The sequence below is a fragment of the Artemia franciscana genome, chromosome 2 (genome assembly GCF_032884065.1).
Source record: "Artemia franciscana chromosome 2, ASM3288406v1, whole genome shotgun sequence".
In the NCBI taxonomy this organism is placed as follows: domain Eukaryota; kingdom Metazoa; phylum Arthropoda; class Branchiopoda; order Anostraca; family Artemiidae; genus Artemia; species Artemia franciscana.
In genome coordinates, this window is record NC_088864.1 from 40,698,225 (window position 1) to 40,719,468 (window position 21,244).

General features: G+C 34.2%; 1 long non-coding RNA gene across 1 annotated transcript; it reads right to left on the minus strand.

Annotated features, from left to right (window-relative positions):
* Nucleotides 1–763: 763 nt before the first annotated feature.
* LOC136041580 (uncharacterized) lies at nt 764–19,131 on the minus strand. The gene is made up of 2 exons (XR_010621059.1): nt 19,093–19,131; nt 764–1,331 (listed from the first exon to the last, which is right to left on the minus strand). It is a non-coding gene; the product is annotated as an uncharacterized LOC136041580 (long non-coding RNA).
* Between the last annotated feature and the right edge of the window lie 2,113 nt (nt 19,132–21,244).

Sequence of the window (21,244 nt, forward strand, 5' to 3'; positions counted from 1 at the left end):
ATATATATATATATATATATATATATATATATATATATATATATATATATATATCTATATTCACAGGTGGGACATAGGTACACAACTACAATGGCGCGTAACTATTATGGCGCGTAACGACTTACGCGCGCGGGGGGGCTTGGGGGGGCGCGAAGCGCCCCCACCAACTAGGTGTTGGGGTGGCGCGAAGCGCCACCCCAACAGCTAGTATATATATATATATATATATACTAGCTGTTGGGGTGGCGCTTCGCGCCACCCCAACACCTAGTTGGTGGGGGCGCTTCGCGCCCCCCCCAAGCCCCCCCGCGCGCGTAAGTCGTTACGCGCCATAATAGTTACGCGCCATTGTAGTTGTGTCCCTATGTCCCACCTGTGAATATAGATATATATATATATATATATGGTTTTAACTACGTAAAACTTGCGAATATACAACATTCTTTGCTGTCCCATTGTCTTTGCATATAAATAGATTGTCAGGTTTACCGACTCTTGAACATGCAACATATAATGGTCCATGGGAAAACAATCTGTATTCAGATCTATACCTCATGATTCTAATGATTGCCCTTGAGCTTTGTTGATGGTGATTGCTAATCGACCATTCCCTGTCCCGGTGTCCCGGTCGTCATTTACATCCCCCTGTTTCCCCCGGTGTCCCCGTTGTAGTTGTGTCCCTGTGTCCCGGTCGTCATTTATATTCCCTGTGTCCCGGGTCCCGGTCATCATTTGTATCCCGGTGTCCCGGTCTGTATATACATTCGTTTTTTAGTTTTGTTTTTCTCCTTTATTTTTTTCCTTTTTTTTTCTTTTTTAGCTTATTTAGATTTTTAGATTTTTTAGTTTTTTTTATTAGTTTTTAGTTTTTATTTCTTTTTAGTTTTTTTGTCCCGGTCGTCATTTATATCCCCCTGTTTCCCCCGGTGTCCCCGTTGTAGTTGTGTCCCTGTGTCCCGGTCGTTATTTATATTCCCTGTGTCCCGGTCGTCATTTGTATCCCGGTGTACCGGTCTGTATATACATTCGTTTTTTAGTTTTGTTTTTCTCCTTTATTTTTTTCCTTTTTTTTTCTTTTTAGTTTATTTAGATTTTTAGATTTTTTAGTTTTTTTATTAGTTTTTAGTTTTTTTTTCTTTTTAGTTTTTTTGTAGTTTTTACCTTCTTTTTAGTTTTGTTAATTTTTTTTTTACTTGTGTCCTGGTCGTCATTTATGCTCCCTGTGTCCCGGTGCTTTGTTGATTGCTAATCGAACATTCCTTTTGTCCTGGTCGCTTTCTCTTTGAGTGTCGTCATTTATTTTTTTCTTTTTTAGTTCTTTTAGTTTTTACCTTTTTAAGTTTTTTTTTAGTTTTTAGTTTTTTTAGTTTTTTACCTTTTTTTAGTTTTTTTAGTTTTTTTAGTTTTTTAGCTTTTTTATTTTTTTTATTAGTTTTTAGTTTTTTTGTAGTTTTTGCCTTTTTTTTAGTTTTTTTAGTTTTTTAGCTTTTTTATTAGTTTTTAGTTTTTTTTTGTAGTTTTTTGCCTTTTTTTAGTTTTTTTAGTTTTTTAGCTTTTTTATTTTTTTTATTAGTTTTTAGTTTTTTTTTGTAGTTTTTGCCTTTTTTTAGTTTTTTCAGTTTTGACGTCACCTGATCCAGTTTTTTCAGGTGACGTCACCTGATCCACGATCCACAGATCCACAGACAACTTATTTTTATATATATAGATAGTTTTTTTTTTTTTACTTATGTCCTGGTCGTCATTTATACTCCCTGTGTCCCGGTGCTTTGTTGATTGCTAATCGAACATTCCTTTTGTCCTGGTCGCTTTCTCTTTGAGTGTCGTCATTTATTAGTTTTTTCCTTTTTTTTTTAGTTTTTTATTGGTTTTTACCTTTATTTTAGCTTATTTTTCAGTTTTATCCTTTTTTTTAGTTTTTTTTTATTTTTTATTTTTTTTAGTTTTTTACCTTTTTTTAGTTTTTTTTAGTTTTTTTAGTTTTTTAGCTTTTTTACTTTTTTTATTAGTTTTTAGTTTTTTTTTGTAGTTTTTGCCTTTTTTTAGTTTTTTCAGTTTTTTTTTTAGTTTTTTATTGGTTTTTACCTTTATAGTTTTTTTAGTTTTTTAGCTTTTTTATTTTTTTTATTAGTTTTTAGTTTTTTTTGTAGTTTTTGCCTTTTTTTAGTTTTTTCAGTTTTGACGTCACCTAATCCACTTTTTTCAGGTGACGTCACCTGACACATCCATCCACACATCCATCCATCCATCCATCCACAGACAACTTATTTTTATATATAGATATATATATATATATATATATATATCTATCTATCTATATATATAAAAATAAGTTGTCTGTCTGTGGATGGATGGATGGATCAGGTGACGTCACCTGAAAAAACTGGCTCAGGTGACGTCAAAACTGAAAAAACTAAAAAAAGGCAAAAACTACAAAAAAAACTAAAAACTAATAAAAAAAATAAAAAAGCTAAAAAACTAAAAAAACTATAAAGGTAAAAACCAATAAAAAACTAAAAAAAAAACTGAAAAAACTAAAAAAAGGCAAAAACTACAAAAAAAAACTAAAAACTAATAAAAAAAGTAAAAAAGCTAAAAAACTAAAAAAACTAAAAAAACTAAAAAAAGGTAAAAAACTAAAAAAAATAAAAAATAAAAAAAAACTAAAAAAAAGGAAAAAACTGAAAAATAAGCTAAAATAAAGGTAAAAACCAATAAAAAACTAAAAAAAAAAAAGGAAAAAACTAATAAATGACGACACTCAAAGAGAAAGCGACCAGGACAAAAGGAATGTTCGATTAGCAATCAACAAAGCACCGGGACACAGGGAGTATAAATGACGACCAGGACATAAGTAAAAAAAAAAAAACTATCTATATATATAAAAATAAGTTGTCTGTGGATCTGTGGATCGTGGATCAGGTGACGTCACCTGAAAAAACTGGATCAGGTGACGTCAAAACTGAAAAAACTAAAAAAAGGCAAAAACTACAAAAAAAACTAAAAACTAATAAAAAAAATAAAAAGCTAAAAAACTAAAAAAACTAAAAAAAGGCAAAAAAACTAAAAACTAATAAAAAAGCTAAAAAACTAAAAAAACTAAAAAAAAGGCAAAAACTACAAAAAAACTAAAAACTAATAAAAAAAAATAAAAAAGCTAAAAAACTAAAAAAAACTAAAAAAACTAAAAAAAGGTAAAAAACTAAAAAAACTAAAAACTAAAAAAAACTAAAAAAGGTAAAAACTAAAAGAACTAAAAAAGAAAAAAATAAATGACGACACTCAAAGAGAATGCGACCAGGACAAAAGGAATGTTCGATTAGCAATCAACAAAGCACCGGGACACAGGGAGTATAAATGACGACCAGGACACAAGTAAAAAAAAAAATTAACAAAACTAAAAAGAAGGTAAAAACTACAAAAAAACTAAAAAGAAAAAAAAACTAAAAACTAATAAAAAAACTAAAAAATCTAAAAATCTAAATAAACTAAAAAAGAAAAAAAAGGAAAAAAATAAAGGAGAAAAACAAAACTAAAAAACTAATGTATATACAGACCGGTACACCGGGATACAAATGACGACCGGGACACAGGGAATATAAATGACGACCGGGACACAGGGACACAACTACAACGGGGACACCGGGGGAAACAGGGGGATATAAATGACGACCGGGACAAAAAAACTAAAAAGAAAAAAAAACTAAAAACTAATAAAAAAACTAAAAAATCTAAAAATCTAAATAAGCTAAAAAAGAAAAAAAAAGGAAAAAAATAAAGGAGAAAAACAAAACTAAAAAACGAATGTATATACAGACCGGGACACCGGGATACAAATGACGACCGGGACCCGGGACACAGGGAATATAAATGACGACCGGGACACAGGGACACAACTACAACGGGGACACCGGGGGAAACAGGGGGATGTAAATGACGACCGGGACACCGGGACAGGGAATGGTCGATTAGCAATCACCATCAACAAAGCTCAAGGGCAATCATTAGAATCATGAGGTATAGATCTGAATACAGATTGTTTTCCCATGGACCATTATATGTTGCATGTTCAAGAGTCGGTAAACCTGACAATCTATTTATATGCAAAGACAATGGGACAGCAAAGAATGTTGTATATTCGCAAGTTTTACGTAGTTAAAACCATATATATATATCTATCTATATTCACAGGTGGGACATAGGGACACAACTACAATGGCGCGTAACTATTATGGCGCGTAACGACTTACGCGCGCGGGGGGGCTTGGGGGGGGCGCGAAGCGCCCCCACCAACTAGGTGTTGGGGTGGCGCGAAGCGCCACCCCAACAGCTAGTATATATATATAAATAAGATGTCTGTCTGTGTGTCTGTCTGTCTGTCAGGTGACGTCATGTTTCTGTGTCAACTGACGTCATGAAGTTAGTTGTCGTCATTTTTGCTATGACGGTGACGTCGTTAAAGATATTTAAGACATATATGTTCACGTAGAAATCTATTAATGTTTAAGTTTAAAATGACTGATGAACTTACTACAATGGTAAAAGCCGATAAAGATGCTCAAAGAGTCTATGCCAAAAAACTTGCTGCTGATAGAGAAAGTCAGAAAAGAAAGCGTGCCGAGGAATCAAAAGAACAGCAAGGAAACAGGCTTGAGGCTAAAGAACGCAAAACCGCGCAGTTAGATGAAGATCCACCTGGACAGCGAGAGTCAAAACATATCAAAACTGAAAATGATAGCGATGATGATTGGGTTTGGGATTTTGACTTGGATAAGGTCATCAATGCCTACCAGATTTTAGTTAAAAAAACAAAGGTTTGGCGATATGTATTTCATAGTGAAGCTGAAAAATAAAGAAGAAAAAGAAAACTGAAAAAAGAAAAAATGTAAAAAACTAAAAAATACTAAAAAGAAAAAACACTCAAAGAGAAATTACAGACCGGGACACAAATGACGACCAGGACAGAGGGAATATAAATAACGACCGGGACACTCAAAGAGAAATTACAGACTGGGATACCGGGACACAAATGACGACCAGGACACATGGAATATAAATGACGACCAGGACACAGGTATTTAAGAATATCGTTCAAAGACAAATTTTTAATTGTAAGAAGACCGTTGAAAGAGAAATTTCTAATTGTAAAATGACTGAAGAACCTACAATGGCAACACCCGAGGAAGCTGCTCAAAACGAATGTATTCAAGCCGAAGTAGCTGAGTAGGTAAAGCGTTATGTTTCAGGTTCTAGGTCCGAGAGGCTCCAGGTTTGAACCTTGGCTATAGCATTAATACAAAAGAAGAAAAAAACTAAAAAAGGTAAAAACTACAAAAAAACTAAAAAGAAAATATATATATATATATATATATATATATATATATATATATATATATATATATATATATATATATCTTCTATATATATATATAAATAAGTTGTCTGTCTGTGTAACGATGACTCTGGTCAAACATTTTCAGATCATTTGCTGGCAATTGGAAACGGAAAGCTCCCAGTAGTGGGAAAGCCAAGAATGTTGTATATTCGCAATTTTTACGTAGTTTGAAACGCATATATAAATCTATCTATATTCACAGGTGGGACACAGGGACACAACTACAATGGCGCGTAACTAATATGGCGCGTAACGACTTACGCGCGCGGGGGGGGGCTTGGGGGGGCGATCTGAAACTTGCTGCTGATAGTTCCTCGGCACGCTTTCTTTTCTGACTTTCTCTATCAGCAGCAAGTTTTTTGGCATAGACTCTTTGAGCATCTTCATCAGTCATTGTAAACTTAAACATTAATAGATTTCTACGTGAACATATGTCTTATATAACTTGAATGACGTCACCGTCAAAGCAAAAATGACGGCAACTAATTTCATGACTTAATTTCAGAACTTAATTTCTGTGTTGACTGACGTCATGAAATTAGATGTTATCATTTTTGTTATGACGATGCTTAGTATATTGTAAAACACATTAATTTGGTTAATAATATACCATTTAAAACACCAAAATGAACATGCTGGAGTAGTCACTCGGTGAGAGAGGATGTCAGAACGGAGAATGAAGGTCCCAGGTTCAAATCCTGGTTAGGCTAAAAAAGGTAAAAATCTAAAAACTAAAAAAAAAACTGAAAAAACTAAAAAAGGCAAAAACTACAAAAAAAACTAAAAACTAATAAAAAAAATTAAGAATAAAAATAAAAAAATAAAAAAGAATAAAAACTAAAAAAAAAAGTAAAAAGAAAAAACGAAAAAAAACTAAAAAAGCTAAAAAAAAGGTAAAAACCAATAAAAAACTGAAAAGAAAAAAAGGAATAAAACTAAAAAAATTTTCATCTCTAAAACTAAAAAAAAATAAAAAAGGTTAAAACTAAAAGAACTAAAAAGAAAAAAAACTAAAAAAAGGAAAAAAACTGAAAAATAAAGGAGGAAAAGAAAACTAAAAAATATAAATAAAAATAAAAAAACTAAAAAGATAAAAACTTCAAAAAAAACTAAAAAGAAAAAAGAAAAAAACTAAAAAACCTAAAAAAGGTCAAAACCAATAAAAAAACTAAAAGGAAAAAAGGGAAAAAATGAAAAATTTATTTCATCATATACCAATTCAAAAACAAATGTATACCGGGATAACGACCGGGACACAGGGAATATAAATGACACAGCTACAACGGGGACGCCGGGGGGCACAGGGGGATATAAATGACGACCGGGACACCGGGACACAAGGAATATAAATGACGCCCGGGACACTCAAAGAGAAATCAGAGACTGGGACACCGGGACACAAATGACGACCGGGACACAGGGAATATAAATGACGACCGGGACACAGGGACACATCATTAGAATAATGAGGTAGAGAATAATTGGTGGGGGCAACAGCTAGTATATATATAAAAATAAGTTGTCTGTCTGTGGATCAGGTAACGTCATGTTTCTGTGTCGACTCTTCGACTAACGGAATTGGAAATCGGGAATCGGGACACAAATGACGATCGGGACACCGCCACATAGGGAATATAAATGACGACCGGGACACAAGGAATGTTCGATTAGCAATCACCATCAACAAAGCACCGGGACACAAATGACGACCGGGACACAGGGAGTATAAATGACGACCAGGACATAAGTAAAAAAAAAACTAAAAAAAAAAACTAAAAAAAGGTAAAAACTACAAAAAAACTAAAAGAAAAAAAACTAAAAAACTTATAAAAAAAAACTAAAAAAGCTAAAAAACTAAATAAAAACTAAAAATGAAAAAAAAAGGAAAAAAATGAAAAATAAAGGAGAAAAACAAAACTAAAAAAAAGTAAAAACCAAAAAAAAAACTAAAAAGACAAAAAGGGGAAAAATACAAAAATTTATTTCATCATATACCATTTCAAAAACGAATGTATATACAGACCGGGAAACTGGGATACAAATGACGACCGGGACACAGGGAATATAAATGACGACCGGGACACAACTACAACGGGGACGCCAGGGGGCACAGGGGGATATATAAATGACGACGGGGACACAGGGAATGTTCGATTAGCAATCACCATCAACAAAGCTCAAGGGCAATCATTAGAATCATTAGGTATAACTAAAAAAACTAAAAAAAGGTAAAAAACTAAAAACTAAAAAAAAAAACCAATTCAAAAACGAATGTATATACAGACCGGGACACCGGGACAAAAATGACGACCGGGACACCGGGACACAAGGGATATAAATGACGCCCGGGACACTCAAAGAGAAATCACAGACTGGGACACCGGGACACAAATGACGACTGGGACACATGGAATATAAATGACGACCGGGACACAGGGACACAACTACAACGTGGACGCCGGGGGGCACAGGGGGATATATAAATGACGCAGGCGACACAGGGAATCGTCGATTAGCAATCACCATCAACAAAGCTCAAGGGCAATCATTAGAATCATGAGGTATAGATCTGAATACGGATTGTTTTCCCATGGACCATTATATGTTGCATGTTCAAGAGTCGGTAAACCTGACAATCTATTTATATGCACAGACAATGGGACAGCAAAGAATGTTGTATATTCGCAAGTTTTACGTAGTTAAAAACATATATATATATATATATATATATATATATATATATATATATATATATATATATATATATATATATATATATATATATATATATATATATATATATATATATATATATATATATATATATATATATATTTATATCTATTCACAGGTGGGACATAGGGACACAACTACAATGGCGCGTAACTAATATGGCGCGTAACGACTTACGCGCGCGGTGGGGCTTGGGGGGCACGAAGCGCCCCACCAACTAGGTGTTGGGGTGGCGCGAAGCGCCACCCCAACAGCTAGTATATATATATATATATATATATATATATATATATATATATATATATATATATATATATATATATATATATATATATATATATATATATTCAGCTGTCCAACTGTTAGTCCTACTGTTAGTAATGGCAGTAAAACAAGTAAAAACAAAAAAAGTCAATTTTTGGTTAAAATTGCGACTTGATGTCATTTTTAACGTAAATTTATATATATAAAAATAAGTTGTTTGTGTGTTATGTCTGTCTGTCTGTCTGTCCGCATATGACGTGTGAATTATTTCATCATATACCGATTCAAACGTATTCAAGCCCAAATTAGCTGAGTTGGTAACGCGTTATGTTCCAGGTTCTAGGTCCAAGAGGTTGCAGGTTCGAACCTTGGCTAGGTAAAAACTACAAAAAAACTAAAAAGAAAAAACTTAAAACTAAAAAAAACTAAAAAAACTAAAAAAAAAGGTAAAAACTACAAAAAAAACAAAAAAAGCTAAAAACTAATAAAAAACTAAAAAAGCGATAAAAAACTAAAAAAACTAAAAAAGAAAAAAAAGGAAAAAACTGAAAAATAAAGGAGAAAAACAAAACTAAAAAAATAAAAATAAAAATAAAAGAAACTAAAAAGGTAACCAATTCAAAAATGAATGTATATACAGACCGGGACACCCGGACACAAATGACGACCGGGACACAGGGAATATAAATGACGAGACACAGGGACACAACTACAACGGGGACGTCGGGGGGCACAGGGGATTATAAATGACGACGGGGACACAGGGAATGTTCGATTAGCAATCACCATCAACAAAGCTCAAGGGCAATCATTAGAATCATGAGGTATAACTAAAAAAACTAAAAAAAGTTAAAAAACTAAAAAAAAGACGAATTCAAAAACAAATGTATATACAGACCGGGACACTGGGACACGGGTTTAACCAGATGCGACTAAAATTGGATCGTTGTGAGATATACATATATATAAATAAGTTCAAAAACGAATGTATATACAGACTGGGACACCGGGACAAAAATGACGACTGGGACACCGGGACACAGGGAATATAAATGACGACCGGGATACTCAAAGAGAAATTACAGACTGGGACACCGGGACACAAATGACGACCGGGACACAGGGAATATAAATGACGACCGGGACATAGGGACACAACTACAACGGGGACGCCGGGGGGCACAGGGGGATATATAAATGATGACGGGGACACAGGGAATGTTCGATTAGTTTTGTTTACAGGGATAGTTCGATTTATTTTTTGTTTTTTTCTTTTTATTTTTACCATTTTTTTCTTTTTTTTTAGTCTTTTTCTTTTTTTCCCTGTAGTCTTTTTCTTTTTTTGGTTCTTTTTTATTTTTTTCTTTATTTTTTGTCTTTTTGTCTTTTTTAGTTTTCTTTTTTTAGTTTTTTCTTTTTTTAGTTTTTCCTTTTTTTATTTTTTTAGTTTTTCCTTATTTTTAGTTTTTTTTTTATTTTTTTTCTTCTTTTAGGTTCTTCTTTTCATTTCTTTTTTTTCTTTTTTAGCAGCTTTCTTTTTTTAATCTTTTAGTTTTTTATTTTTTCTCTTTAGTTTTTCTAGTTTTCTTGTATTTTTCTAATTCTTTTCCGTTTTTGTATAAAAGATGGCTTTTAATTCTTTGAAGTTTTTTTAAGTTTTTTTTTATATATTGACCTCATACTTAGTGACAGACAGACAGTGTCTTTTCCTGATACTCGTTTTGTTTTTTTCGGTCAAATCTATACATACTCCTTTTTGCTGGAATTCATGGGTTTTGCAGTGTATTGAATATTCATTCCACCATAATTGTAAGTCCCAGTAGAAAAGTGAGAGCCAAAGTCGTCCATGAATTGTAAGGCCTCTTTTGACGTCTTTAAAGTTTCTATGCGCTGTTTTGTTTCATTGGTCAATTGCAGAAGTTCAATTCCCAAGTGGGAAAATCCCATGGGCAAAAATTCACAGATAGAGTATTGCATTATAATCCAAGGTCGCTTCTCGGTGTCAATTTCTAGATCGAGGCTTTGACATTTTCCTACTATTAATTCATTTCGGTGTTTTTCTCTTCAGTGTACTTTTGTAATACTGGTGTACCAAAATCTCCAAATAATTCAAATTTCAATTTGTCAGCTCCTTCCTATACTATCATATACTATTCTTATACTATTAACAAATAACCTGTTGTAGCACAATGGATTGATACTCTGCTTGGCAGTACGGAGCTCCAGAGTTCGATCCCTGCTGCAGTAAGGTTGGGCTACAAGCTTGCTACTTGTTCCTGTAAAAGATTAAATAAAAAAAACGAGTTTTTTTAACTGAAAGTAAGGAGCGACATTAAAACTTAAAACGCACAGAAATTACTTCGTATATGAAAGAGGCTGCTTCCTCATCAACGCCCCGCTCTTTACGCTAAAGTTTGACTCTTTCTCTCAATTCTTCTTTTTAAAACAGTAAAAAACTTTAGCGTAAAGAGCGGGGCGTTGATGAGGAAGCAGCCTCTTTCATATACGAAGTAATTTCTGTGCGTTTTAAGTTTTAATGTCGCTCCTTACTTTCAGTTAAAAAAACTCGTTATTTCTATTTAATTTCTGAACGTTTTTGAATCAATGCATGTTTTGATTTTGGCTCTCCGCAGAGGAATAATCAAAACGAAATTTGCATATTTTTTGGGGGGGGGGGCTAAATGGCTTTCTCATAATTTTGATCGAATGATTTTGAGAAAAAAAGAGCGGGGGCGAAGCCTAGTTGCCCTCCGATTTTTTGGTTAATTAAAAAGGCAACTAGAACTTTTAATTTTTTACGAATCTTTTTATTGGTAAAAGATTTACGTAACTTATAAATTAGCTTACGTAAAGAACTTTTGTATTCTCATGTTTTTATTACATATATGAGGGGATTCGCCCCATCGTCAGTACCTCGCTCTTTACACTAAAGCTTAAATTTTATCCCAATTCATTAAGAATGACCCCTGAATCACAAAAGCCGTAGAATAAATAGTTGAAATTACTAAAAATACTTTAGTGTAAAGAGCTAGGTATCATAAGGAGGTGAGCCCCTTATATGGGTAATAATTTCTGTTTGTTTTAAGTTTTATTGCTGTTCCTTACTTCCAGCTGAAAAAGCTTTTTCACATTTATTTTTTAATTTTTTTTTTAAATAATGCTAGTAAATCCTGATCTCCCTTCATGGAAGTTTTCTTCTCCCATGACAAATTCTCGATGGAAACTTCCCCCAGCATATCCCCCTCTTCTCAACCCCTCCCCCAACCAAAAAAATCCTCCTGAAAACGCCTGTATACTTCCCAATAACCAATACTATATGTAAGCACAGGTCAAAGTTTGTAACTTGTTGCCCCTCCCACGGGGACTGTGGGGGATTAAGTCGTCCCCAAAGACATACTTATAAGGTTTTTCGACTACGCTGAATAAAATGGCTATCTCAGAATTTTGATCCGTTGACTTTGGGAAAATAATTAGCGTGGGAGGGGGCCTAGGTGCCCTCCAATTTTTTTGGTCACTTAAAAAGGGCACTAGAACTTTTCATTTCCGTTAGAATGAGCCCTCTTGCAACATTCTAGGACAACTGGGTCGATACGATCACCCCTGGGAAAAAAAAAAACAAAAAAACAAAAAAACAAATAAACACGCATCCGTGATCTGCCTTCTGGCAAAAAATGCAAAATTCCACATTTTTGTAGATAGGAGCTCGAAACTTCTACAATAGGGTTCTCTGATACGCTGAATCTGATGGTGTGATTTTCGTTAAGATTCTATGACTTTTAGGGGGTGTTTCCCCCTATTTTCTAAAATAACGCAAATTTTCTCAGGCTCGTAACTTTTGATGGGTAAGACTAAATTTGATGAAACTTATATATTTAAAACCGGCATTAAAATGCAATTCTTTTGATATAGCTATTGGTATCAAAATTCCATTTTTTAGAGTTTTGGTTACTATTGAGCCGGGTCGCTCCTTACTACAGTTCATTACCACGAACTGTTTGAAACACAGCAACTGAATATATTCAGATAGTCCAATTGCTAGTAATGGCAGTAAAACAAGTAAAAAACAAAAAAAAAGTCAATTTTTGGTTAAAATTGCGACTCGCTGTTTGAATTCCGACAAATTATATAAATTATAAAGTTTTATTTATTTTTCAGTAGAAAAGATATCATTTTTAACGTAAATCTATATATATAAAAATAAGTTGTTTGTGTGTTATGTCTGTCTGTCTGTCTGTCTGTCCGCATATGACGTCTGAATTATTTCATCATATACCGATTCAAACGTATTCAAGCCCAAAGTAGCTCAGTTGGTAACGCGTTATGTTCCAGGTTTTAGGTCCGAGAGGTTGCAGGTTCGAACCTTGGCTAGGTAAAAACTACAAAAAAAACTAAAAAGAAAAAACAAAAAACTAAAAAAAACTAAAAAAGAAAAAAAAGGAAAAAAACTGAAAAATAAAGGAGAAAAACAAAACTAAAAAAATAAAAATAAAAATAAAAGAAACTAAAAAGGTAACCAATTCAAAAATGAATGTATATACAGACCGGGACACCAGGACACAAATGACGACCGGGACACAGGGAATATAAATGACGAGACACAGGGACACAACTACAACGGGGACGCCGGGGGGCACAGGGGATTATAAATGACGACGGGGACACAGGGAATGTTCGATTAGCAATCACCATCAACAAAGCTCAAGGGCAATCATTAGAATCATGAGGTATAACTAAAAAAACTAAAAAAAGGTAAAAAACTAAAAACTAAAAAAAAGACCAATTCAAAATCGAATGTATATACAGACCAGGCACTGGGACACGGGTTTAACCAGATGCGACTAAAATTGGATCGTTGTGAGATATATATATATATATATATATATATATATAAATAAGTTCAAAAACGAATGTATATACAGACTGGGACACCGGGACAAAAATGACGACCGGGACACCGGGACACAGGGAATATAACTGACGATCGGGACACTCAAAGAGAAATTACAGACTGGGACACCGGGACACAAATGACGGCCGGGACGCAGGGAATATAAATGACGACCTGGACACAGGGACACAACTACAACGGGGACGCCAAGGGGCACAGGGAGATATATAAATGACGACGGGGACACAGGGAATGTTCTATTAGCAATCACCATCAACAAAGCTCAAGGGCAATCATTAGAATAATGAGGTATAGATCTGAATACAGATTGTTTTTCCCATGGACAATTATATGTTGCATGTTCAAGAGTCGGTAAACCTGACAATCTATTTATATGCACAGACAATGGGACAGCCAAGAATGTTGTATATTGGCAAGTTTTACGTAGTTAAATATATATATATATATATATACTAGCTGTTCGGGTGGCGCTTCGCGCCACCCCAACACCTAGTTGGTGGGGGCACTTCGCGCCCCCCCAAGCCCCCCCGCGCGCGTAAGTCGTTACGCGCCATATTAGTTACGCGCCATTGTAGTTGTGTCCCTATGTCCCACCTGTGAATATAGATATATATAGATATATATATCTTCTATATATATAAAAATAAGTTGTCTGTCTGTGGATGTGTGGATGGATGTGTGGATGGATGTGTCAGGTGACGTCACCTGAAAAAACTGGATTAGGTGACGTCAAAACTGAAAAAACTAAAAAAAGGCAAAAACTACAAAAAAAACTAAAAACTAATAAAAAAAATAAAAAAGCTAAAAAACTAAAAAAACTATAAAGGTAAAAACCAATAAAAAACTAAAAAAAAAACTGAAAAAACTAAAAAAAGGCAAAAACTACAAAAAAAAACTAAAAACTAATAAAAAAAGTAAAAAAGCTAAAAAACTAAAAAAACTAAAAAAACTAAAAAAAGGTAAAAAACTAAAAAAAATAAAAAATAAAAAAAAACTAAAAAAAAGGAAAAAACTGAAAAATAAGCTAAAATAAAGGTAAAAACCAATAAAAAACTAAAAAAAAAAAGGAAAAAACTAATAAATGACGACACTCAAAGAGAAAGCGACCAGGACAAAAAACTAAAAAAAAAGGCAAAAACTACAAAAAAACTAAAAACTAATAAAAAAAATAAAAAAGCTAAAAAACTAAAAAAACTAAAAAAAGGTAAAAAACTAAAAAAACTAAAAACTAAAAAAAAACTAAAAAAGGTAAAAACTAAAAGAACTAAAAAAGAAAAAAATAAATGACGACACTCAAAGAGAAAGCGACCAGGACAAAAGGAATGTTCGATTAGCAATCAACAAAGCACCGGGACACAGGGAGTATAAATGACGACCAGGACACAAGTAAAAAAAAAAATTAACAAAACTAAAAAGAAGGTAAAAACTACAAAAAAACTAAAAAGAAAAAAAAACTAAAAACTAATAAAAAAACTAAAAAATCTAAAAATCTAAATAAACTAAAAAAGAAAAAAAAAGGAAAAAAATAAAGGAGAAAAACAAAACTAAAAAACGAATGTATATACAGACCGGTACACCGGGATACAAATGACGACCGGGACACAGGGAATATAAATAACGACCGGGACACAGGGACACAACTACAACGGGGACACCGGGGGAAACAGGGGGATATAAATGACGACCGGGACAAAAAAACTAAAAAGAAATAAAAACTAAAAACTAATAAAAAAAACTAAAAAATCTAAAAATCTAAATAAGCTAAAAAAGAAAAAAAAAAGGAAAAAAATAAAGGAGAAAAACAAAACTAAAAAACGAATGTATATACAGACCGGGACACCGGGATACAAATGATGACCGGGACCCGGGACACAGGGAATATAAATGACGACCGGGACACAGGGACACAACTACAACGGGGACACCGGGGGAAACAGGGGGATAACCTGACAATCTATTTATATGCAAAGACAATGGGACAGCAAAGAATGTTGTATATTCGCAAGTTTTACGTAGTTAAAACCATATATATATATATATATCTATATTCACAGGTGGGACATAGGGACACAACTACAATGGCGCGTAACTATTATGGCGCGTAACGACTTACGCGCGCAGGGGGGCTTGGGGGGGGCGCGAAGCGCCCCCACCAACTAGGTGTTGGGGTGGCGCGAAGCGCCACCCCAACAGCTAGTATATATATATATATATATATATATATATATATATATATATATATATATATATATATATATATATATATATATATATATATATATATATATATATATATATATATATATATATATATATATATATATATATGTATATATATATATATATATATATATATATATATATATATATATATATATATATATATATATATATATATATATATATCTATATATATATATATATATATATATATATATATATATATATATATATATATATATATATATATATATATATATATATATATATATATATATATATAAATATGTTTTTAACTACGTAAAACTTGCGAATATACAACATTCTTTGCTGTCCGATCGTCTGTGCATATAAATAGATTGTCAGGTTTACCGACTCTTGAACATGCAACGCATAATGGTCCATGGGAAAACAATCCGTATTCAGATCTATACCTCATGATTCTATTGATTGCCCTTGAGCTTTGTTGATGGTGATTGCTAATCGACCATTTCCTTTGTTGCCGTCGTCATTTATATATCCCCCTGTGCCCCCCGGCGTCCCCGTTGTAGTTGTGTCCCTGTGTCCGGGTCGTCATTTATATTCCCTGTGTCCCCGTCGTCATTTGTGTCCCGGTGTCCCAGTCTGTGATTTCTATTTGAGTGTCCCGGGCGTCATTTATATTCGTCAGGATATTGTAGGGCATCGTAGCATCGATGAGTTTAAGCAATTCTTGTCAACTGATTGTTTCGCCTATAAAGAATATTATCTCGAGGTAAGAACTGATCACCGACCACAACGATTGCCACTTTGTTGATAGTTGCGTATCAGGAGGCATCAATTCGATTGCTGTTTTTAAGCAGAAGCACTAAATTATTATTTTTGTGGAAAAGATGATATATATAAATATATATAAATATATTCTTTTTATTTTTTTTGTAGTTTTTACCTTTTTTAGTTTTTTTCTTCTTTTGTATTAATGCTAAAGCCAAGGTTCAAACCTGGAGCCTCTCGGACCTAGAACCTGAAACATAACGCTTTACCAACTCAGCTACTTCGGCGTGAATACATTCGTTTTGAGCAGCTTCCTCGGGTGTTGCCATTGTAGGTTCTTCAGTCATTTTACAATTAGAAATTTCTCTTTCAACGGTCTTCTTACAATTAAAAATTTGTCTTTGAACGATATTCTTAAATACGTGTGTCCTGGTCGTCATTTATATTGCCTGTGTCCCGGTCGTCATTTGTGTCCCGGTATCCCAGTCTGTAATTTCTCCTTGAGTGTCCCGGTCGTTATTTATATTCCCTCTGTCCCGGTCGTCATCTGTGTCCCGGTCTGTAATTTCTCTTTGAGTGTTTTTTCTTTTTAGTATTTTTTAGTTTTTTACATTTTTTCTTTTTTCAGTTTTCTTTTTCTTCTTTATTTTTCAGCTTCACTATGAAATACATATCGCCGAACCTTTGTTTTTTTTAACCAAAATCTGGTAGGCATTGATGACCTTATCCAAGTCAAGATCCCAAACCCAATCATCATCGCTATCATTTTCAGTTTTGACATGTTTTGACTCTCGCTGTCCAGGTGGATCTTCATCTAACTGCGCGGTTTTGCGTTCTTTAGCCTCAAACCTGTTTCCTTGCTGTTCTTTTGATTCCTCGGCACGCTTTCTTTTCTGACTTTCTCTATCAGCAGCAAGTTTTTTGGCATAGACTCTTTGAGCATCTTCATCGGCTTTTGCCATTGTAAGTTCATCAGTCATTTTAAACTTAAACATTAATAGATTTCTACGTGAACATATATGTCTTAAATATCTTAATGACGTCACCGTCATAGCAAAAATGACGACAACTAACTTCATGACGCCAGTCGACACAGAAACATGACGTCACCTGATCCACAGACAGACAACTTATTTTTACATATATAGATAGATATAATTCTAAAATTGTCAGGTAATTTTCTATTTTGAAATAAAAACTAAAAATTATTGCTCAGACAACATAAATATTTTTGATATTTACATAATAGCTTTAGTGGTTCTGGACTGAAAACTAAATATGCTAATCAAATTGGGAATTGCAAGCTTTTAGGTTGAAAAGGCAGATCCATTGGAATCATGAGAATGCGTGGAATAAGAAAAGCCTCACCCTCAAAAGGCCCTGTCAAGATTGTTGCCTCTATTACGTTATAACAGACATAACACGTCATTTGTGTCCCGGTGTCCCGGTCTGTAGTTTCTTTAGTCGACAAACATGGCGTCAGACGACAAACAACTTCATGACGACATACAGCTCAATCCTTATAATGACGTCAGTCGACAAACATGACGTCAGTCGACAGACAGACAAACAACTTATTTTTATGTATATAAAAGATATATATATATATATATATATATATATGTATATATATATATGTTTTTAACTACGTAAAACTTGCGAATATACAACATTCTTTGCTGTCCCATCGTCTGTGCATATAAATAGACTGTCAGGTTTACCGACTCTTGAACATGCAACGCATAATGGTCCATGGGAAAACAATCCGTATTCAGATCTATACCTCATGATTCTATTGATTGCCCTTGAGCTTTGTTGATGGTGATTGCTAATCGACCATTTCCTTTGTTGCCGTCGTCATTTATATATCCCCCTGTGCCCCCCGGCGTCCCCGTTGTAGTTGTGTCCCTGTGTCCGGGTCGTCATTTATATTCCCTGTGTCCCCGTCGTCATTTGTGTCCCGGTGTCCCAGTCTGTGATTTCTATTTGAGTGTCCCGGGCGTCATTTATATTCGTCAGGATATTGTAGGGCATCGTAGCATCGATGAGTTTAAGCAATTCTTGTCAACTGATTGTTTCGCCTATAAAGAATATTATCTCGAGGTAAGAACTGATCACCGACCACAACGATTGCCACTTTGTTGATAGTTGCGTATCAGGAGGCATCAATTCGATTGCTGTTTTTAAGCAGAAGCACTAAATTATTATTTTTGTGGAAAAGATGATATATATAAATATATATATATATATTCTTTTTATTTTTTTGTAGTTTTTACCTTTTTTAGTTTTTTTCTTCTTTTGTATTAATGCTAAAGCCAAGGTTCAAACCTGGAGCCTCTCGGACCTAGAACCTGAAACATAACGCTTTACCAACTCAGCTACTTCGGCGTGAATACATTCGTTTTGAGCAGCTTCCTCGGGTGTTGCCATTGTTGTCCTGGTCGTCATTTATATTGCCTGTGTCCCTGTCGTCATTTTTGTCCCGGTATCCCAGTCTGTAATTTCTCCTTGAGTGTCCCGGTCGTTATTTATATTCCCTCTGTCCTGGTCGTCATTTGTGTCCCGGTCTGTAATTTCTCTTTGAGTGTTTTTTCTTTTTAGTATCCAGTCGTCATTTGTGTCCCGATGTCCCAGTCTGTAATTTCTCTTTGATTGTCCCTGTCGTCATTTATATTCCCTGTGTCCCGGTCTGTATATACATTCGTTTTTGAATTGGTATATGATGAAATAATTTTTTTTTTCTTTTTTTTTGGTTTTTACCTTTTTTTAGCTTTTTTAGTTTTTTTTGTTTTTTTTAGTTTTTTTTTGTTGTTTTTACCTTTTTTAGTTTTTTTTTTTGTTTTTATTTATTTAGTTTTCTTTTTCTCCTTTATTTTTCAGTTTTTTCCTTTTTTAGTTTTTTTTCTTTTTCAGTTTTTACCTTTTTTAATTTTTTTAGTTTTTTCTTTTTTAGTTTTTAGTTGGGGTGGCGAAGCGCCACCCCAACACCTAGTTGGTGGGGGCGCTTCGTGCCCCTCCCCCAAGCCCTCTCCCTGCGCGTAAGTTGTTACGTGCCATATTAGTTACGCGCCATTGTAGTTGTGTCCCTGTGTACCACCTATGAATATAGATAGATTTATATATGTGTTTTGAACTACGTAAAACTTGCGAATATTCAACATTCTTGGCTTTCCTATTGTCTGTACATATACAAAGCCTTATGTACTTATAATGACGTCATATAGAAAACGCTCTTTTTACAAACAAACAAACATGCAAACACACAACTCGTTTATATAGATAGATAGATAGATAGATACAATACAAATTAACTGCGTAAAACTTGCGAATATACAACATTCTTCGCTGTCTAATTGTCGCTGCATATAAATAGATTGTCAGTTTTACCGACCCTCGAACATGCAACGTACAATTGTCCACGGGAAAAACAATCAGTATTAAGATCTATATCGCATTTATCTAATGATTGACCTTGAGCATTGTTGATGGTGATTGCAAATGCTAATCGAATTGGGAATTGCAGTCTTTTAAATTGAAAAGGCAGATCCGTTGGAATCATGGGAATGCGAGGAATAAGAACAGCCTCACCCTCAAAACGGTCTGTCAAGATTGCGGCCCCTAATACGTTTTCCATTGTTTTTTTTTGTACGGCAAGTCGCGTGCCATTGCAAAGATTTGGTGGGTTGATATTTCTTAACAGTATTATTGGTATGCCTATTTTTAGTTTTAGCACGTGTGGTGGAAACCCTGAAAGATCCACGGAATTTAAAAATTCAGATGGATAATTAACCGCCTCATTTGGTTCCAAAACTGTGTCGACTGACTTGTAAAGGAGTGCCTGGTCTCGAATCTTGGTCAAAACAATATTGTTGGTTTTGTGGACGACTATATTTTTGGGTGGGAGAATCGCTCTTTCACTTAGCCATTTATTATTTTTATACTTGTTTAGAATATTCGGAAATACTTTTTCAATCAATTCATTTTTGGACGTCACTAAATTACAGAATTCAGCAGGTAGTTTTATACGTCCTGAAATTGAGTCTACTGGGAGCTTTTCGTTTCCAATTGCCAGCAATTGATCTGAAAATGTTTGACCAGAGTCTCGTACTGTAACTTTGTTTACGATCCAATTCTACACATGTCGATACAGCAGCGGTACGATTAGGTGAAGGCATTCCCAAATCCTGAAGAGGTTTGTTTGCCATACATACGCACAAATCTTCTATAATATCTAAAGTTTAGTTATAAATTTCTGATGTACAATCAAAAGTCATATCTGACGTCTCTAACCGTTTTCTATGGAGTATATCTTCGGACATTTTTGATTTATATTTCTCCCATAACTCTGAAGGAGCTGATGGAGAGCAAGTTGTTAGTATGATGCCAAACAATGCACGAATTTGACTTGGAGTTGACGTTTCACACGCGTCATTGATGAAGTTATCCCAGTGTTGGTCATTCTCCGATAAATTTAGAGCTTGGCATGCACTACGGTAAGTATCATGTATGGTACCGTTTACAGTCCTCAAATACTCAAAGGACGTCGGACCGGCTACATTCACCCCAAAGCAGGCGTAGAAAGAAGCATTCATGTTGATTGGGGTGAACGGTGTAGAGTCTTCCTATCGTTGTATCTTTGAAGATGGTAGATTGGCCGTTGACTGACTTACCCTGTTTTCGACGTTCAAATACTTTATTTTTAGTAATCCACGTGTAATACGAAGGCACTTCAGTATACAGCAGTTTTTTGCAAAAGAATCATTTTTGCATAGCGAAAAGAAAGCAGTTAACTTTGTATCCGGTGGATTCAGGGCTCTTTGCTGCACGTTGGATCCCGTAAAATAAACACGTTAACCATTCTGTAAATGTACCGCTAAGTCAACAACAGCTGGACTACGTTCATGTATCGGAAATGAAAGAATTCGCCAAACAGCTTCATTACTGCTTATGTATCTTCCAGCCAGATATTG